Raw genomic sequence first — 18301 nt, 5'->3', positions numbered from 1 at the left:
CACTTTTCTCAATTTGGGTCGTATTTTCTGGTTTCACTGCATGCCTGGTGATGTTTGGACGCTAGCCGTCGTGAATTTCACTTTGCTGGGTGATGGATATTTTTGCAAGTCCAGAAATGTGTTTTGAGATTTTTCTGATCTGCAGTGAAGTTTCTCGGCAAACAGCTTGATCAAAGTTTTGGGTCTTCGTGTGTATGATTTGCGAGACAGGTCTGGGGGCAGCGCTCATCTGAGAGGTAATTATTCCCTATGACTGAAGCAAGACCTTCCTGAATACCCTCCCCAGTGCCCACGAAACAAGAACCCCCGCTGGGGTACACGGCATTATCCCTGGTCCTGTAAGAGTACCAGACAACATTCCTTTTAATCCTTTCGGATGATTCTTTCCCTCATTTTGGGTAGTTTCCTCAAACGCATGTGCCCATCACTACTCTGCTGCGTATCCCGGGAGGACCATCTTGCTGATCTTTGGGGTTCTCTCCATGTGCAGCTCTTGCCTCTCCAAAAGTCTGCCCTGCATACCCGGGTCATAGATGCCTTGGCCTGCCTCGGTCTCCCTGGAGACTTAGCTCAACGATTCAACTCACAGAGTCCACCGGGCATGCCACAGGCTGCAAGCCTTTTCATGGGAGCCACCGGGGCAGTCCTAGCACCAGCTTCGTTTTCCTCTATCTCTCGGGGATCACCGTCTTTTGCTGCATGCTGCATTGGAAACCATTGTTTTCCCTGTGTTTTGTCTCTTTTTGTCTGTTGGTTTGTTTTAGGGGGTTGGCTTGTTAATTTATCTTGTCTGGAAGCAGAAGATAGTCTTCCCGATATCCTACTGAACCTCATCAACGAGGCTTTGAAATAGCTAACCTATCCTCATTTTGCAGGGGAGGAAGGTGGGGTTCAGGCAGGTACCATAACTTGTCCAAGCTCACACTTGTAAGTGTGTAAGTGGAAAAGCCCAGATTTCATCCCAAGTCTCTCTCTCTCTCTCTCTCTTTTTTGAGAGCGAGAGGGAGAGGGAGTAAGTGAGCGAGGGGCAGAGAGAGAGAGAGAGAAAGAGAGAGAAGCAGGGCTCACCCAAAACAGGGCTCGAGCTCACCCAATGCAGGACCCAAACTCACCAACCTTGAGATCGTGACCTGAGCTGAAGTCAGATGCTTGGTGGCTGAGCCACCCAGGGGCCCCCAAGTTTGTCTCTTAAAAATAGTGGCTTATATTCTTTCCTGTGCTGTGTATTCCCTTCACTTGAAATGCTCTTGGGTGGGAGGGAGAGTGGGAAGAGAGGGCTTGCAAATAGGACCACAGAATACTCGGAGAACTGCAGACCAGTTTCCTGTTTCTTTTGGGTGTGAATTCATTCGAGGTGAAACGGGAACATGTGGTACAGATACAGGGACCACACGGGTTATCAGCCACCTTTCTCTTTCTCATAGCAAAGGATCTTCTAGCTCAGCAGGTTTCCACGCTGAAAACAAGCAAACAAATGAACCCTTGGTTGGGGAGGATACACATCTTGGGTTATTAACAACAATAAAATTGAGAAAAATAAAGATGAAAAATTAATATGCTTCGTTTCTTGTCCTGAGATTCTGGCATGTGCCCCCAGTGAGAATTAGGGAGAATAAATTCTTCAACACAGAGAATTTCATACTCTGAGTGAAAGTGTGCAATTACTATTTTCTTTCAACACCCCCTTTCTTCTGTGGATCTGCTGCTCTGCATTCAGTGTGGGTCGGCAGAGACGTGGTTGGGCATGTAACACAGACTCAGCCAATCGTCAGAATCCCAGTGTCTCCAGCCGTGGCAACTGGCCCAGCCTTTAGTTCCATGCCCCGGGCTGGGTCACTCCCAAGTTCTCCCCCAGGACTTTGTCCATCCAGGACTGAAAGAAAAGGAGTTTTGTCTTGTGGCCTACAGAATCGGAAGGCATGAGTCAGAGCTATCTGGGAGCCATCTACCAAACCATGCAAAGAACTTGTGTGCAGTAGGGGAGAATAAGACAACACATAAGAGAAACAGGCAAGAATGGAACACAGTGGGGCTAGGTGGAGGGGTGGGGAGAGGGTAATATGTCAGAAAAAAGGAGGTCATCGGGGTTTAGTCATCCATAGTCTTTACATCCCATTGGGTTCGAAGCCAGCGTGTGGATCTCCCAGTTGCTTGCTCTGATATATCTTATTTTATACTTATATTTGTTTGGGTTGGGTTTCTGTTAGTTACCACTAAATGAGTCCTCATAAATACGGGGGGCGTGGGAAGCAATGTACCCAATACACGATCCTGAACTGTAGGGAGGCAGGGATGAAACTTCTACTCTTTCGATTTCAAATATACCAGGCAGGAGAGTGAGACTGGGACCTGTTTCTTTACCTTGGGGTGAGCAAAGGTTGCCCCCTGCACAACCGCTACTAACAATTTTTTATTATCATTGGCGTATGCATTTTGAAGCAATAAAAAGTTAGTGCTGGGCACATTCTGGGTTTCGTGTCATTCTTGCACAACCGATGAGGAAGATCTTGCTATCGTCTCCCTTTGGAAGATGAGGGAACGGAGGCTTGAAGAGTGTGAGTCCTTCGAGTTTGGACCTGGTTAGTGTTGGAGGCGGGATTCTCAAAGGGAGGCAGCCTGACCTACCAGCCATGATCTTGACGGCTGTGCTGTCTTGCCCTGGTGTCTGTGCATCAGCAGCCTCTGCCTGACTACCCAGTGATGCCGGGAGATGACCTTTGACCGGCCTCTGACAGCACACGATGAATTTTCCTTCTGTATCAGGCATTTTCGTCTGGGACGAAATGCTTCATCCTGCAGGATGAAGGAGGTGATGGAAGCTGTGTCTCAGAGGGACAGGATCGCTCCCATCTTGTAAAGCTGTGTTCTCACACTTCTTGACCCGAGTGACTCCTCATTTGCTGTTTGCTCCATTTCCGCGAGTGCTGGTCCAGGGAGCTGAGAGTGAACTCTGGCGCACGAGGGAATATCCTTAACGTAAGTTCCTGGAAAGATGCTCTATCCCGTCTTAGGTGTTGTCCGAGCATAATTCAGACGCGGTTCCTGCTCAACCAAGAAATCGGCGTGCTTGTCCTTCAACGGCGCCAAAGCGCGTGATGTCCTAGAATTCCCAGTTGTCCTGATGGCAAAACAAGTGAGAAAAAGAAAAGTCCCAGGGAAAACCACCGGGGCCGGCACAAACTTCGCGATTTTTATGTCTTTGAATGAATACACCGTCTGCGAAGTCAAGGGGATGTATGTCACTCAGTGCGGACAAGTGAGGCCGGGAAGCGATTTTCCTTTGAAACTCGTTTTGTTGTTGTTAAAAAGTAAGTGGGCTTTCACCTATCGGTGGGACCAAATCGAATACTCAAGATGACACGCAGACCTCTGGCATTTTCTACGATGGCTTTTGGCTTTTATCAGCAGTAGGGTTGGGAGACGTTTCCCTGGGCTGACAGAAGAGAACTCGGTAGGGGCGGCATATTTAGACAGGGTGGGGCTGGGAAGCAAATCACAGAAAGGCCCACCCTGGGTCTGGGCTGTGGGAACAATAAACACAGGCTCGACTCCCATGTCATAGGAAGGAAGAGACCATCATTAAGCTCTTTGGAAGAACGGAACTACAGGGTCTCCAGTGGCTTTGGGGCTGGTGTCTTCCCATCCCTGAGGTCATCATCACACGTCTTTCTTTCTCACACACCAGATGGTCTCTGCCTTGGAGTTGGCAAGCTAAGGCTCCTCTTGTCCCATTTGGCCAGTACCTACAGGCTAGAGTTTGCAGGAAGCAAGTACATTTGGAACCGAGAAGACGGTACTATTGTCCCCAAGCCCACTTGAGCAGCTTCGCTCGGCAGATGGCAAACGGGGAGCCATGAGTCCTCGTGTTGGCCCTGTCACTTCCCAGCCCTGTGAATCTGGGCAAATTCCATTACCTCTCTGCACCCCAAGAGTCTGATCTAAAGAGTAAGCAGTTAGAGCCTGAAGAAACCTTAGAGGTTATCTAATTAAAACGAGCTATGACTCTAAAAATGAAGGGAATATCCAAGAGACCATTGTTGTATAGCATGTGGAATTTTCAGGAGGTTAAAAATTCCTCATGCTTATTCTCTACCGTCAGGTTGCAAGCGAAGGGGCAAAAAGTAGATTGTAGAGAAACGTCAGAATCCCTCGGCACCTATTCAGGGCACCCTGTGCCCTCACACTTCCTTAATATTTGTCTTTAAGCCAACTCACGTTTTGTGTGTGTGTGTGTGTTTTTTTTTTCAAATAGAAATCCTTAAAAAGGAATCCTTCCATCACTTGCCATTATAAGAATTTTAAAACATTGCATTCTTTTCATTGTATTCCCCCCCCCCCCCATTACCTTCTAATTAGATACTGTTGCCCAGCCAAAGATCCTAGCCCCCAGGCTCTTTCTCTCCTTAATGCTTGCTAATCTCTCTTTTTAATAGAGGAGTAGTAAAGACCTCCTCCTTCTGAACCAGAACACTTCCTCCTGATTTAATCAGCAAGTGAGAAAGTGCGTCCCTTTTCAATAACGTTCAGCCGTTGTTTTTGTTCACGCACTTCTGAAAATGCCTGCTTCGCATTTTCTGCTCCCGGCGATCGGGAAGGTGGATTCTCTCATGCCTAACCAGAAGCCCGAGGAAATCAGTCCTGGCTCTTAAAGAGTTTTCCTTGAAATAGGGCAGGACCCTGTGCTTTAATCACTGCTTGCTTTGGTGCAAGCTTTATACGGGCCTTCAATAAAAATAAACTATTTTTAAACCACACTGGCCCTGTCCAGTACCGACTGGAGAGTGACAGAATAGAAGCCTCAGCAGAAAGCACCAGGCGTTGTCCAGCCCCCACCCCTCCAACCCTGTTGAAAAGTCAAGCTTCTTGAGAACTGGTGAAGTTTATATTTGGACATGGCTCCTGAAAGTCAGGCTGTTCCTGTCCACACAAAGTTCCACGTGAGTCAAAATACTAGCACAGCAGTGAAATGTAAAGGTAGAGACTTAAATACACACACACACACACACACACACACACACACACACACAATACTAAGACTAGATATAATTGCAGCAAAAGAGTTCCCTAAGGTTCCTTAAAGGAACTGTGAATACGTTACCCCGGGGCTTTTTCTTACCCATAGCAACTCAAAGAAGAAATGCGTGCTACTTTGGAAGATTTGGAGGTTAAAATATATGTTTGTTGGAAAATGCCTACCAAAGATCGAAAAAAAAGCATACTCTAAGTTGCCGCATTGACAAGGGAGTTTGAGGTTATGTATGAAGTTAAATTGCCCTGGAAGAGTTAGGGTGCTCTGGCTACATTTACTGCTTTCACCTGTTAATAGGATTTTATTGAGTGCCTACTCTGTGCCACACCCTGTAACAGGGATACCGGTGATAATGGGCATTATGGAGAAAAAGCAGGTTGTAATGGAGCCTTGCACTGGGAGCTGAAGGTCGTTTGTGGCTTTAGAGAAGGCTCCCCAAAGACAGTTTTGAAGCTTGCTTTCAAGGGAAAATATATGTAGGGTCAGAAGCCCCCAGCTTACAAAATCATAATGATATACCTCCAAACTCATATTAGAAATAAAATCCAAGAGAAAAGAAAAGCTTTTTTTTTTAGCTTCTTTAAAAAAAATTTTTTAATGTTTATTTTTGAGACAGAGAGAGACAGAGTACAAGTGGGGGGAAGGCAGAGAGAGAGAGAGAGAGGGAGACACAGAATCTGAAGCCGGCTCCAAGCTCTCAGCTGTCAGCACAGAGCCCGACGAGGGGCTCGAACTCATGAACCGTGAGATGATGAGCTGAAGTTGGATGTTTAACTGACTGAGCCAGCCAGGTGCACCCCCGCCCCCATAAAAAAGCTTCTTAGATACAGCATCAGTTATATCAATTATTGACAGTAGAAATCTAATCTAGAAGAAGATCAACAGTGGTGTCATAAATCATTTATTCAGTATATTCCTCTCTGTGGTAACTGTAACATTTGCCATTTTAACCATTTTCAAGGGTACAATTCGGTGGCATTAACTACAGTTCACAGTGCTGAGCTACCATGGCCACAATCTATTTCTAAAACTTTTTTGTCAGCCCAAACAGGGACCCTGAGACCCTTAAGCAGTAACTCCCCATTCTCCCTTCGCTAACCCCTGATGATCTCCAGGTCTGCTTTCCATCTCTCGGAAGTTGCCTATCCTAGATATTCCATAGAAGCAGATCATGCAATATGTGTCCTTTTGTGTCTGCCTTATTTCACTTGGTGTGATGTTTCCAGATTTATCCACATTGTAGCATGCGTCAGTACTCCCCTCCTTCCTATGGCCGCACCATATTCCCTTGTGTGGATAGACGACTTCCATTGACCCACGAGTCTGTTCATGGATCTTGTATTGTTCTCACCTTTGGCTATTGTGAGTAATGCTGCAGGGAACATTGTGCATATAAGCATCTGAATCTGTTTCCAAGTCTTTTCAGCATATCCCGAGTAGTGGAATTGCTGGACCTTGGTTCTCTTTAGCTTTTTGAGGAACGTACATACTGCTTCCCGTGGTGGCTACACCATTTCCCTTCCTGTCTGCAAGGTATGCGCGTTCCCATTTCTCTACACCCTCCCCAACACTTGTTATTTTTCCAGGTTTTTGACTCTAGCCCTCGTAATGGATATGAAGCGATATCTCACTGTGGTTTTCAATTGTATTTTCCTGACGACTACGTGGGTTGTCTACCTATGCGCTCGTTGGCCATCCGTGTGTCTTGGTTAGAGAAATGTCTGTCCAAGGATTTTGCCCATTTTAAAAATCGAGTTGTTAGTCTTTTTTGGTGTCAAGTGGGAGGAGTTTTTAAAAATATGTTCTGGATATTAAACCTTTATTGCATGATATGCAAATGTTTCTCCCCATTTTGTAGGGTTATCTTTTTTACTGTCCTGATGATGTCTTTGGTTGCACCAAGTTTTTGGCTTTGCCGAATCCAGTGTCTGAGGACTGCCGTCACAAAATACTCTGTTTTTTTTTTTTTTTCCTTTCACCATATCAGAATTACTTTGGTTTCCTCTGAGACCTCTGTCTTTGGCTTACAGATGACCTCAATCTTGCTGCCCCTTCCCATGGTGTCTTCTCATTCCTGGTGTACCTTCATGTGTCCAAATTTCTTCTTCTTATAAGGACACCAGCCATACTGAATTGGGGCTCACCTGTATGACCTCAATGAGCTTTAATTGTCTTTTAAACTTTTTTTTAATGTTTATTTATTTTTGAGAGACAGAGAGAGACAGAGCATGAGTAGGGAGGGGCAGAGAGAGAGAGACAGACAGACAGACAGAATCCGAAGCAAGCTCTAGGCTCTGAGCTGTCGACACAGAGCCCAACACAGGGCTTGAACCCACAAGCCGTGATATCATGACCTAAGCCGAAGCCAGATGTCCAACCGACTGAGCCACTCTGGTGCCCCTAATTATCTTTTTGAAGGTGTTATCTCCAAATATAGTCACATTTTGAGCTCCTAGGGTTAGGGCATTAACATATGATTTCAGGGAGACACAGTTCATCCCATAACAGTGTCATATCCAATAACCATTGCCAGATCCCATTCATTTAATTTTGTCTTCCATAAATATTCACTGACTGCTTACCCTATGGCCAACAATGTGCCAGGCACTAGATAAGTAGGACAGAAAATGCTCCTGCCCACATGAAGCTTAATTTCTTGTTAAAGGAGACAGGAAATAAACAAATAAATGAGGTAATATTTGATAGGAACAAGTTCTATGGTGAAAAATGGAATAAACTTAAAATGTAGAAAATGAAACGCCAGAATAGAATAGATGGAATAGTGAGCAGGGGAGAGATCAATCCAGTGATCAGGGAAGCCCTCCCTGAGGACTTGATATTTCAGCTGGCACCTGACTGATTAGAAAGGACCAGTTATTTAAAGATCTGGGAGAAAGTTCAAGTGGGAAACGACCCACTTAAAGCCAGTGCACTTGGCAGAGACAAGATTGGCACCCAGGTCTCTCAAGGTCCTTTGGACGCAAATTGGGTTATGCACGTCAAGGTTAACTAGCCAAATTGAATGACTCAGTATCTTTTCTCTAGTGGGAGAAAAGGTAAAGGGTTGGGGGGGATGTGATTTATCTATCTATCTATCTATCAATCAAATTTGTGGATTCTTTGGCAGCCATGAGGGGGTAATCAAAGGACATATTAATTTGATCAGTATATTGACAAGCTCCCTAGAATGCAGGTTCCCAGAATGATGCAAGATCAATAAACAACCTTTCTTGCTGGGTACGATGGCAGACACCCAGATCAGCTGTCCTGGGGAGGCATGCGGTGCTTACATTCCATTCTCCAGACCTGGGGCTGGCCACGGTGGGATTTCTGGCCTTCCAGGGCCAACAAGAAGATTCAGATGCTTGGTCTTGGGTGGACTCGCCTGAGAAACATCGAAAAAACAAGTTGTCTTTCATGGACCCTAGTGTCGGCTCACAAAACACAGTGGTGGCTCGGTGTACAAGTCACATCCCACTTGTACAGGCTTGTGAACCAGCCCCGTTCTCAGAGTCCTTTTGGACCCCAGACCAAACTCTCCTCCTTGGGAAAGCACCACCCAAAAGAAACATGCCCCAAACACTGCATTCTCCCACAGCACAGACCCCAAAGAGTTGCGTCGCTCAGCACAATCTCTGCTTTAGAAAACACACTATCGGAGAAGACCCTTCTCTAGGGAGAAGAGTTTCGGTCTGATTCCCTAGGAATCAGCCTTGTTTGGCCCTGTTTTCTAACTTAAGCAGAAGAGAAAACGTTTCCTTTGGGTTCTGATAAGTGTTCATCACCAGGAGCTCCAGCTGCCCTTCCTGCCCCAAGCAGGAAATTTTAAATCCCAAATTCATCTCTCCAACCTTTGCTCATAGCATCTCATACGTGCAGGGCATGTTGCATATTCTGCCCCCAATATCTGTGCTTTCTTTTCTTTCTTTCTTATCCTTCCTCAATTGCATGTTTCTGAATATAAGCGTCATGTTTAGACTCCCCTTTGCCTGTATCACGGCACCTAGCGTGCCTGCAAGAAATGTACTCTCAATAATTTTGTTAGGGAAGACCAATTCAGTGAATTTTGAAAACGGTTCGCACGTACTTTTGCCAGGTTGAGAGCTGCCATTGTTGGTTTCTGCATAGCTGTAATAACGTTAACATTAGAGGGGCCAGCGCTGGTGGATATTCTAGAAAAAAAGATGATGCAACGCTGTCACGTAAGAAAAATCTAATTGCACTCTTTCCAAAGGAGAGGGATAAAACCAAGTCAAGCACATTTCTTTTTAGTTTACCACCGGGGAAATCCTATCGATATCACGATTTGTAGACTGTCCAAATACCCACAGCCCCAAATGGAAGGCTTGATGGGACAATACCAAAGAGAAGACTCTCTACTAGAACAGAATTCTTGAAAAATCAACAGTACATATAATGAAGTTGCAGTTTTAAACAACATATTTGTGCACGAGTGGTAGCCCTGTAAATTATTAGAAGCCCAAATGGTAATATCCGTGAAGAGGAACAAAAATATTCATTATGACTCAATTTTCTGTCTCATGGGAGTTAATATCAAAGAAATAATTCCAATAGCTAAAGGCAATTCTTTACTAGTACAAATCTTTCTCCAGTTACAATGAGGTTATATCCTGATAAAGCCTGCACTGGAAATATCGTAAGTTGAAGGTGCATTTAATACATTTAACCCACTGAACCTCATGGCTTAGCCTAGCCTATCTTGAATGGGCTCAGAACACTTGCGTTAGCCTACAGTTGGGCAAAATCATCTCGCCCAAAACCTGTTTTATCCTAAAGTGTTGAATATCTCATGTAATTTACCGAATACTGTAGTGCAGCGAAAACCAGAATGGCTTTATGGGTACAGATGGTTGTCAGTGTTTTGGTTGTTCACACTCATGGTTGCCTGGCCGATGGGGGGCTGAGGCTGCCGTCCAGTGTCGTGAGCAGCATCAGACCACAGGTTCCTGGCCTGGGAACGTGATCCAAATTCAAAATTCAAAGTACAGTTTCTCCTGAATGTCTATCACTTTCACACCACCGTAAAGTAAAAAAAAAAAAAAAAAAAAATCATATGCTGACTCGTTGTAAAGTCAGGGACCATCTGTCTAGACAAGATTTTTTTTTCACATTTACAAAAATTGCGAAAGTTACATAGTTGTTGGACTCTCAATGTTTTGAGATCTACAGGATCGTCTGTGCAGCTGATACATTGCTCTTTGCTTAAACGTTACCACTGGTACAGCACAAACGAGGGTGTATGTTGATACTAGTTTTAAAGTGGGAATGTAAAAGCATATCAGTGATTGCAAATAGGTAAAACCTGAGAAAAACTGGTTTCTTTTAGTTATTGAGCTGAAGTGCAAGAAACTTGTGGCTAGGTAAAGATTTTTCCTAAAGCTTTGTACACCAATTTTCTCATTTCAAAAGGTAAATAAACTAGAATCGACAGAAGGAAGGCGCGCTCAGATTTGTTTGATAAAATAAACAAATAAATAAGGTATTGTTCATGTGACGTCCATTCTTCTCTTGCTGGTCCGAAATGAAACTCCATCACTCTGTCTTCTAATAACAAAGAAAAGATCAAATAAATTTTCGAAAAGCGGAAACTTTCCTAGCTCGGAAAGGAGATAGTGCTCACACGCTTAAAAGCAGATATCTTCCTTTGGGGCTTGCAAAAACAATTCTGCGGTCTGAAGATTCATTAGCGTCATTTCCTCTAAATATTGAATTTTATTAGAGAATCGGGAGGGTGCCGTTAGATTAGAAATACCCAAATGTTCTAAAATGGAGACAAGTTAAATCACTTCTGAAAACCAAAGAAGTGACTTAACCTTTTTAAAGAGAAGCAATCTTGTCTAAAGAGGCTGGTGCCGATTATTATTATTTTTTTTTCAACGTTTATTTATTTTGGGGACAGAGAGAGACAGAGCATGAACGGGGGAGGGGCAGAGAGAGAGGGAGACACAGAATCGGAAACAGGCTCCAGGCTCTGAGCCATCAGCCCAGAGCCCGACGCGGGGCTCGAACTCCCGGACCGCGAGATCGTGACCTGGCTGAAGTCGGACGCTCAACCGACTGCGCCACCCAGGCGCCCCTGGTGCTGATTGTTAAATTGACGAGCATTTACAAATGCGTGTTGAAACGAGTGCAGTTTGTATTTCTGTGCCACAATAACTCCACATACGATGTTGATGGCTTTACCTTGAGGCTGGAGGAGCAGGGGGACGATTGCATCCTGCTTTTAGAGAAGCATTTGATAAAGTTTCCCTGATAGTCGTGTATGCAGGGTTATGACACGGGAACTAGATTATAGGGCTTCTGAACACAATCGTACATGACTGAGGAGCTTGATTAATGACTTCTTGTCAACTTTGTGGGAGGTCTGCCGCAGAGTGACATGGGGATCGCTCTCCGGGTCTGTCCTGTGTATCACTGTTTATCAGCCACTTGGGTTGAAAGTATGCTTACCATATCTTCAGCTCCCACAACGTGGGAAGGGATTGCTAATTGTGTAGACGACAGACCCAAGTACACAATGAAATCAACAGGGAGAAAAGGAAGTCTTACTCTTCCGACTAATGGTAAAATTAGTACGCTTACCATGAGAGACGTGGGACTTGGTTAGAGATCAGGGAAAAGAGGTGTGATTTTTTTGTTGTTGTTGTTTCATCCATTTCTAAGGCAACTAAGGATCTTTGGAATGATAAGGACATTAAAATAAAAAGTCCAGTGTTTATGGCATGGGGTCTGACAGGCCCACCTTCCTTTGTATCAGGCACATCGACAGTATCGTGTGTAGCTGGGAGCCTCACATTTCAGGAGGTTTGTTAAAAACAGATTTAGGGGCACCTGGGTGGCTCAGTCAGTTGAGCGTCCGACTTCGGCTCAGGTCATGATCTCACAGCTCGCGGGTTTGAGCCCACATCGGGCTCTGTGCTGACAGCTCAGAGCCTGGAGCCCACTTTGGATCCTGTGTCTCCCTCTCTCACTTCTCCTACCTTGTTTATGCTCTCTCTCTCCTTCAAAACAAACAAACAAACCAAAAAACATTTAAAAAAATTTAAAAAAAGATTTAGAGAAATCAGAGGAAGGTCAACAAAAGAATGAAAGGGAAAGAAAGCCAGCGGGTGCTAGATTCTTATTCTGTGCCTAGTACTGTGCTATGCTGGGAACTTTCTGTTTTACTCCTCAAGAGCCCTATGGCCTGGACACTGTCTTCATCAATTGATGAGGAGCTTAAGACTCAGAATTTGATGAAGTTGCCCAAAGATTAATAACTAGCAAAGGGCCAAAGTGAGATTTGAGTCCAGAACTTTAAGTTGCCTAAACCTCTACTACTTTCTTCTCCAGGGAAGCCATCCAATTTTATTGAGAACACGTGCATTGTCCTCATATATTTCAAACATTTGCATATAGAATAGGAACGAGACTTAATTATATGGGTTTCCAGTTACAAGAACTAAAGCATTTGGTGTAATTTCTTAGAGCAACCAGCTTCTGCTTAAGTTAATGAGGAGTTTTTATGAGTTTAGTGAGTAGTTTTATCCAACAGTGCAAAGATCTGTCCATATGAATCTTAAATTTCCTTTTACTGGAGCTATTTAAGCAAAGAATAGAAGGTCATCTATGGACATGTGGAAAGGATTCCTTAATCTCTTTCTGATAAAGTGGTTGAGCTCAAAGACCTGGACCATCCCTTCCAACGCTAAAAATTCTATGAGTCTATAAGTCAAGCCCACGAGAACTTCAACCCTTGGTCCTGAGAAAGGACCAATTTGCCAACCTCTCTGCTTCGGTACTTTTGAGTTCCTGAATCCCGTGCATCTTTCCAGATTGCTGGAATTTAGTTTCCAGCTCTGCAATTTACTGGCCCAGTGACCATAGGCCTCATCTTTCCACTATCACTTTTCCCACCTGCAAACGGAGGTAATAAAACAATGCCTTCTTCAAACACTCGTGTGAACAATGAATGAGACATTCATTTAAAAGAAATCCTTGGGGCACCTGTGTGGCTCAGTCAGTTAAGTGTCCGACTCTTGATTTTGGCTCAGGTCATGATCCTGAGGTCTGTGAGTTCGAGCCCCGTGTCAGGCTCCGCACTGATGGTTTGGAGCCTGCTTGGGATTCTGTCCGTCTTCCTCTCTCTCTCTGCTCCTCCCCCCAACTCATGCTCATTCTCTCTCTCAAAATAAATAAATAAAATAAAAAAAAATCCTAAGCACCATTCCTAGGTCACAGCAAACTCTTAATAAATGTTAATGATTGATAGTAATACAACTGATTATAGTTACGATAAACAGAGAGACTTAACATTTTCTTTCTCTTTTCTGTTCTTAAATGCTTCAAGCAAGGATATCACGCTGCTCCGTGTGGCAACTTGAGGCGGGGACAGGCCACAATATCTGAGGTGCTGTCTTTCCCAGGCCCCCTCCCCCACCCACCTGCCCTCTTACCTCAGGATCCAGTCAGCCGTCGTGGGGAAGGACGTACATGTTGGATTCCAGTTGGTATCACTTGATTCAGGATACAAATCAAGAACCAAGGACCCCTTCCATGGGCACCGTTGGTCTTCTTGCTAGTTTAATTCTTCAATGTTTGTTTAATCATTGACATTTATACATGAGGCATGTCCATTTTTAACATATTCACGTGGCTTGGAAGTATGTACAATTCAAACTGGGACTCCTCCATCATGCCATGTATCAAGCTCATCCCAACACACATCCCCACACCTACGCATTCCCCAGAGGAGAGCTTGTTTGGGAACTTGATGGGTTACCCTTCTGGATTTTCTTTTTCTCTCCAACCACAAAGAGGCCCCACCTCACGACTTCCTTTATATGCTCAGCAGTCATGGGAGTGTCACCCCTCTACCTGTGATGACTGTAGGGATCAGAGAGGAAAAACGGAAAATTCTCCTCCTGATAGTAAGCGGCCATTAGGGTTAGAACTCTGCTCTACGTCTGTTGATTCTTATCCCCACGAAGGCGGCCTTGTGGTTGCTTAACCCAGACTCCTGGCTTATGGCACAAAGAATCCTCAAAAAGATGGTGAAATAAAAATTGAATTCATTAGTGTTTACTTTGAAGCTTTCACATTGAGGAGAAAACTAATTTATAGGATCCTGTAAAGAAATATATAACTCAACCCGTATCACCCAAGAACGTGTCGTAATTCTCTTGTTTAAAGCGTAAGACAGAGCAATAACCCTTACATGTTTAAGAGGCCACTTAGACATTTTGATATCTCTTATTTGGAATAAAATATGATTTGGTACAACCTCAATTTCTAGCTAGTTCAGTCTTTTCCTGCCACCAACTCATGGGAGGAATTCAAGACGCTGCAATTCAGGGGAAGAAAATGTTTGTCTTTCCTCATAACGCTTCCTTTTTTGGGAGTTGTTTATATAATAATCAGAATCAGACTTTTTTTTTTTTTGTAGGCTTGGCAAGTGGCTACCAGTTTTGGATCCATTCTTATTTGATTAATTGGACCACAGAGAAGACCCTGGAGCAGAACTGAGGAGATGTTTCCTTTTGTTGTAACTAAATATTTGGGCTTTGCTGCTTTTTTTTTTTTTTTTTTTTTTTTTGCCCGTATACATGAGACTGCAGTGTTATAGATTCTTAAATCCACGGTCGCATTTAGAACATTTGGCATTTTGTTCCGTGATACCTTCTCTTCCTGCCGGGTAACGTTTTGCAGTTTAAATTCGGAGCTCATTGTACACAAAATGTCCAGGCTTCGGGTAATGTGTCTATGGCAGGTCCTTGGTGTGGCTAGCAGGCCCTTCCATATGTCACAGGATAACACGTGGTCAGGTTCTGCAGACCAGAGTTTCCCAGGCAACCGAGACGTGCCCTATGGGGATTCCTCTGGGAAGTTGAAAAAAGAGGTTGGAGATGAGAGGTCTGGAGCCACCACGTCTCCAGGCCATTGTTTTGCTTTCTTTTGTCTGTTCTCCTGCCTTCCCCTGGATTCCAACAGGAGTCTCCTACGTGGGGAGTGCATTCCTTTGCGGGCACTCCAGAAGCTTCAGGGGCGGGGGCGCGGGCGCGTAGAGAATTCAATTTTTTTTTTAATACAGCTTGATGTTTTAAACAATTAATATAGTCACATTTGATAAAACCGTTGTAAAGTTTGTGAAGGGAATCAAGTTACATAAACGGGTGGTACACAGATTTGGCCAAAAAGAAAAAAAAAACAAAAAAGGTAAAACAAATAGGAGGCAGCAAAGAAGCTCCTGGACTCAGTTTCCAAAATTCCTACCATTTTTAGTTTTTCTGCTGATGTTGTTTCCGTATTCCTTAACAATGGTGATCATGATACCTCCTGCTTTATTTTCCTTCAAATGTACCCGATTTTTGTATCTATCTATATGACTATATAATCTTCCTTGAATTTTTTCAGCAAGGAGGAAGTTATTATTTATTGGCTTGAGGGAGGGAGAGGGAGACATATACAATACTGCTTCCTGGTTCCTCTTAACTTAGGAGTTTAGTCTAGAGCCCAATAAGCCTTTATCTTAATCCCAGCTCCTTCATTCACTAGTCAAGGGGCCTTGGGTAAATTATTTGATCTCTTTGTGCCTCCGTTTCTTGTTCTGTAATGTGGGGAGAACAACAGTACCTTCCCTGTGGGATTGAGAGGAGTCAATGGCCGACGCACGTAAATGCTTAGGATGGTTCTCAGCACACAGGAAGTACCCCCTAAATTCTAGTTATTGGGGATTCTTCTCATTATCATCGAGTTTCCAAGATGCTGTGAATTCCACGACAGCTTAGTTCAAAGGTGAAGAGGAGTGTGTTTCAGAGGGATGGTGCCTGAAATCACAGGAGTGAAGCTTTTCGAGTCCTTGCCAGGTTATAGCGTTCATCAGGATTGTCCCCTTGAAATTGATGAGATTTCTGGAGATATTCCTGGTTCCAAGACTTCCTCCAAGGTAGAGCCAACTTGCGGTTGTTGGCTGGGGACATGTTTGGAGTTAATAATCCTCACGTCACATCTCAGGACATGGCATCATGGCATACTATTCCACTGTTCTCAGAAGGCTAAGCCAAGAGAAAGTGAAATTCCTTCAGTTGACCCCAGGAATATACTCATTTCTATCCAAAGAGGTCATAATGTTATTAATCATTTAATACATTTGCCTTCCTGTCTCAACCCTGGATTTTTGTTTTGTTTGGTTTTTAAAAAACCTGTCTCAGATCACCTCTAGAAACACACCCCTTTGTCCCGCCATTTTGGAGTCTCTTACAACTCCTGAAGATTGCCTTTTAATTTCATCGTAAAAGTGTGTTACAGATTATAGCTCTGAAAGAAATGAGATCTTCCAAAGTAATACACGTGTTTTAGTAATATACATTTTTAAAAGTGATAAGTGTAGGGGTTCCTGGGTGGCTAAGTTGGTTAGGCGTCCAACTGCAGCTCAGGTCATGATCTCACGGTTTGTGGGTTCGAGCCCTGCATCGGGCTTGGTGCTGACAGCTCAGGGCCTGGAGCCTGTTTCCAATTCTCTTTCCTTTCTCTCTGCCCCTACCCGACTCATGCTCTGTCTGTCTGTCTGTCTCTTTCAAAAATAAACATAAAAAAATATAAGTATGTATGGTGAGAAAGGTCGGATGAAGTAATTGGCCTAATCCATCCCGATACGTGTAATATAAGGTAACATGTCCTTAGAGAAAGCAACATAACGAAGATAGTCTAATCTGTCTTTAAAAAAAAATTTTTTTTTTTTTTTGCTAGGATGAAATCATGCCTCAGTCTTTTCCAGTTTTTCCAATAAAGATAGAGGCTTAAAGTCAATGCCCAAGTTTACTGGATGGAAGGCAAAACTCAAACACGCTCCCTTCCTTGGACCCCCCTTCCAGCTTTTCTCAAATTGGAGCTCAAAAAAAAATAATCCTATGAGAAAGATTGAGAACATCATCTAGTCAAGGATTTATTCATGCAATAATTCCGTAAATAATATTAAGAGTCTTTCCTGTGCCTTGCACAGGGCAACAATCACTAAGGTTTGTTGAGCATTTGGTGGGTAAAATGTTACGTCGTTACAATCCTCAAAATATATGTGTGAGGCACAGACCGCTTTCCCCCCATTTCACAGATGGAGGAACACACTTCTCTTCACATTTAACCAGCTTGGAAGGAACGAATAACTAACTTGTTTTGATGAAAGAGCCAGAGCTTTATTCCGGTGCAGGCTCTGCTGTTCTTTTTTTTTTTTTTTTTTACCTTTTTCCTCCTCCTTCCTCCTTCATGTTATTATACAAGCTTTTACTGAGCGCCGGGTGTTGAGTCCCACATAGTGGAGTCACTCTAGGAGGGATCCTGAGACCTATTTCTCACTCTAGACTCTTTCACTGGTGTGCTTCAACCCTGAGACCTCAATGTGGGCGTCACCTCGCATTTTGAGATTTCCAACCCAAATCTTTTCCCTCAGATCCGACTCCAGGCTGACAACTGTAAGTCTCAAGGACAGTTAAGACTCAACATTTTAAAAACTTAATTCTTGGGGCGCCTGGGTGGCGCAGTCGGTTGAGCGTCCGACTTCAGCCAGGTCACGATCTCACGGTCCGTGAGTTCGAGCCCCGCATCAGGCTCTGGGCTGATGGCTCGGAGCCTGGAGCCTGTTTCCGATTCTGTGTCTCCCTCTCTCTCTGCCCCTCCCCTGTTCATGCTCTGTCTCTGTCTGTCCCATAAATAAATAAAAACGTTGAAAAAAAAATTAAAAAAAAAAAAACTTAATTCTTTTGTCTCACCCCCCACCCCCACCCCAACCCTGTCCCAAATCTGATGCTTTTCAGAGATGCTGCTTCCTTGAAAGGGATCCTCATTTCCTCTTGCCATGCAAGCCAGAAACCGCACTCATTCTGGACACCTTTGTCTCCCTCACCTCAGGACTTGGTGGTGGATCTTGCCGACACCTCCCCATTCCATGTTTCTAGATCTCCACTTCCACCACCCTGGTCCCCCTACCTCATCGTTGGCCTGGACAGCTGCATTGCCCTTCCACTTGTACTTCCTAATCCATTCTCCCATCCGTTCTCTGCACATCAGCCAGAGTGGGATTGCTCCAAATGCTATTCCCCCCAAAAAGAGCAGATTTCGCTCCATCCCTGTCTTCACGTATTTCAGTGGATGGCATGGATCTGGTAGCAGACCAACAGTCTAACACGGTTCCAGTGCTATTTTGCGCAACCTGTCTGGTGACTGTTTGCCCTTTGATCTCTGAGCTTGGGCCACCCTGATTCTCCATCAGGTCCTTAA

The 18301-nt window shown here is 44.2% G+C and overlaps 1 long non-coding RNA gene across 1 annotated transcript in view; it reads left to right on the top strand.

Moving 5' to 3' along the window:
- Positions 1-16375, top strand: part of LOC121009824 (uncharacterized) — a 122971-nt gene extending 106596 nt beyond the window's left edge. The window contains exon 3 of the long non-coding RNA XR_005780845.1: positions 14475-16375. This is a non-coding gene — a long non-coding RNA (uncharacterized LOC121009824). The remainder of the gene's footprint in view (positions 1-14474) is intronic.
- Positions 16376-18301: the final 1926 nt, after the last annotated feature.

Source organism: Herpailurus yagouaroundi, unplaced genomic scaffold, assembly GCF_014898765.1.
Source record: "Herpailurus yagouaroundi ecotype Mexico unplaced genomic scaffold, PumYag 190, whole genome shotgun sequence".
Lineage (NCBI taxonomy): Eukaryota > Metazoa > Chordata > Mammalia > Carnivora > Felidae > Herpailurus > Herpailurus yagouaroundi.
The sequence above is the reverse complement of the archived record's forward strand: the minus strand, read 5'-3'. Positions and strand labels throughout refer to the sequence as shown.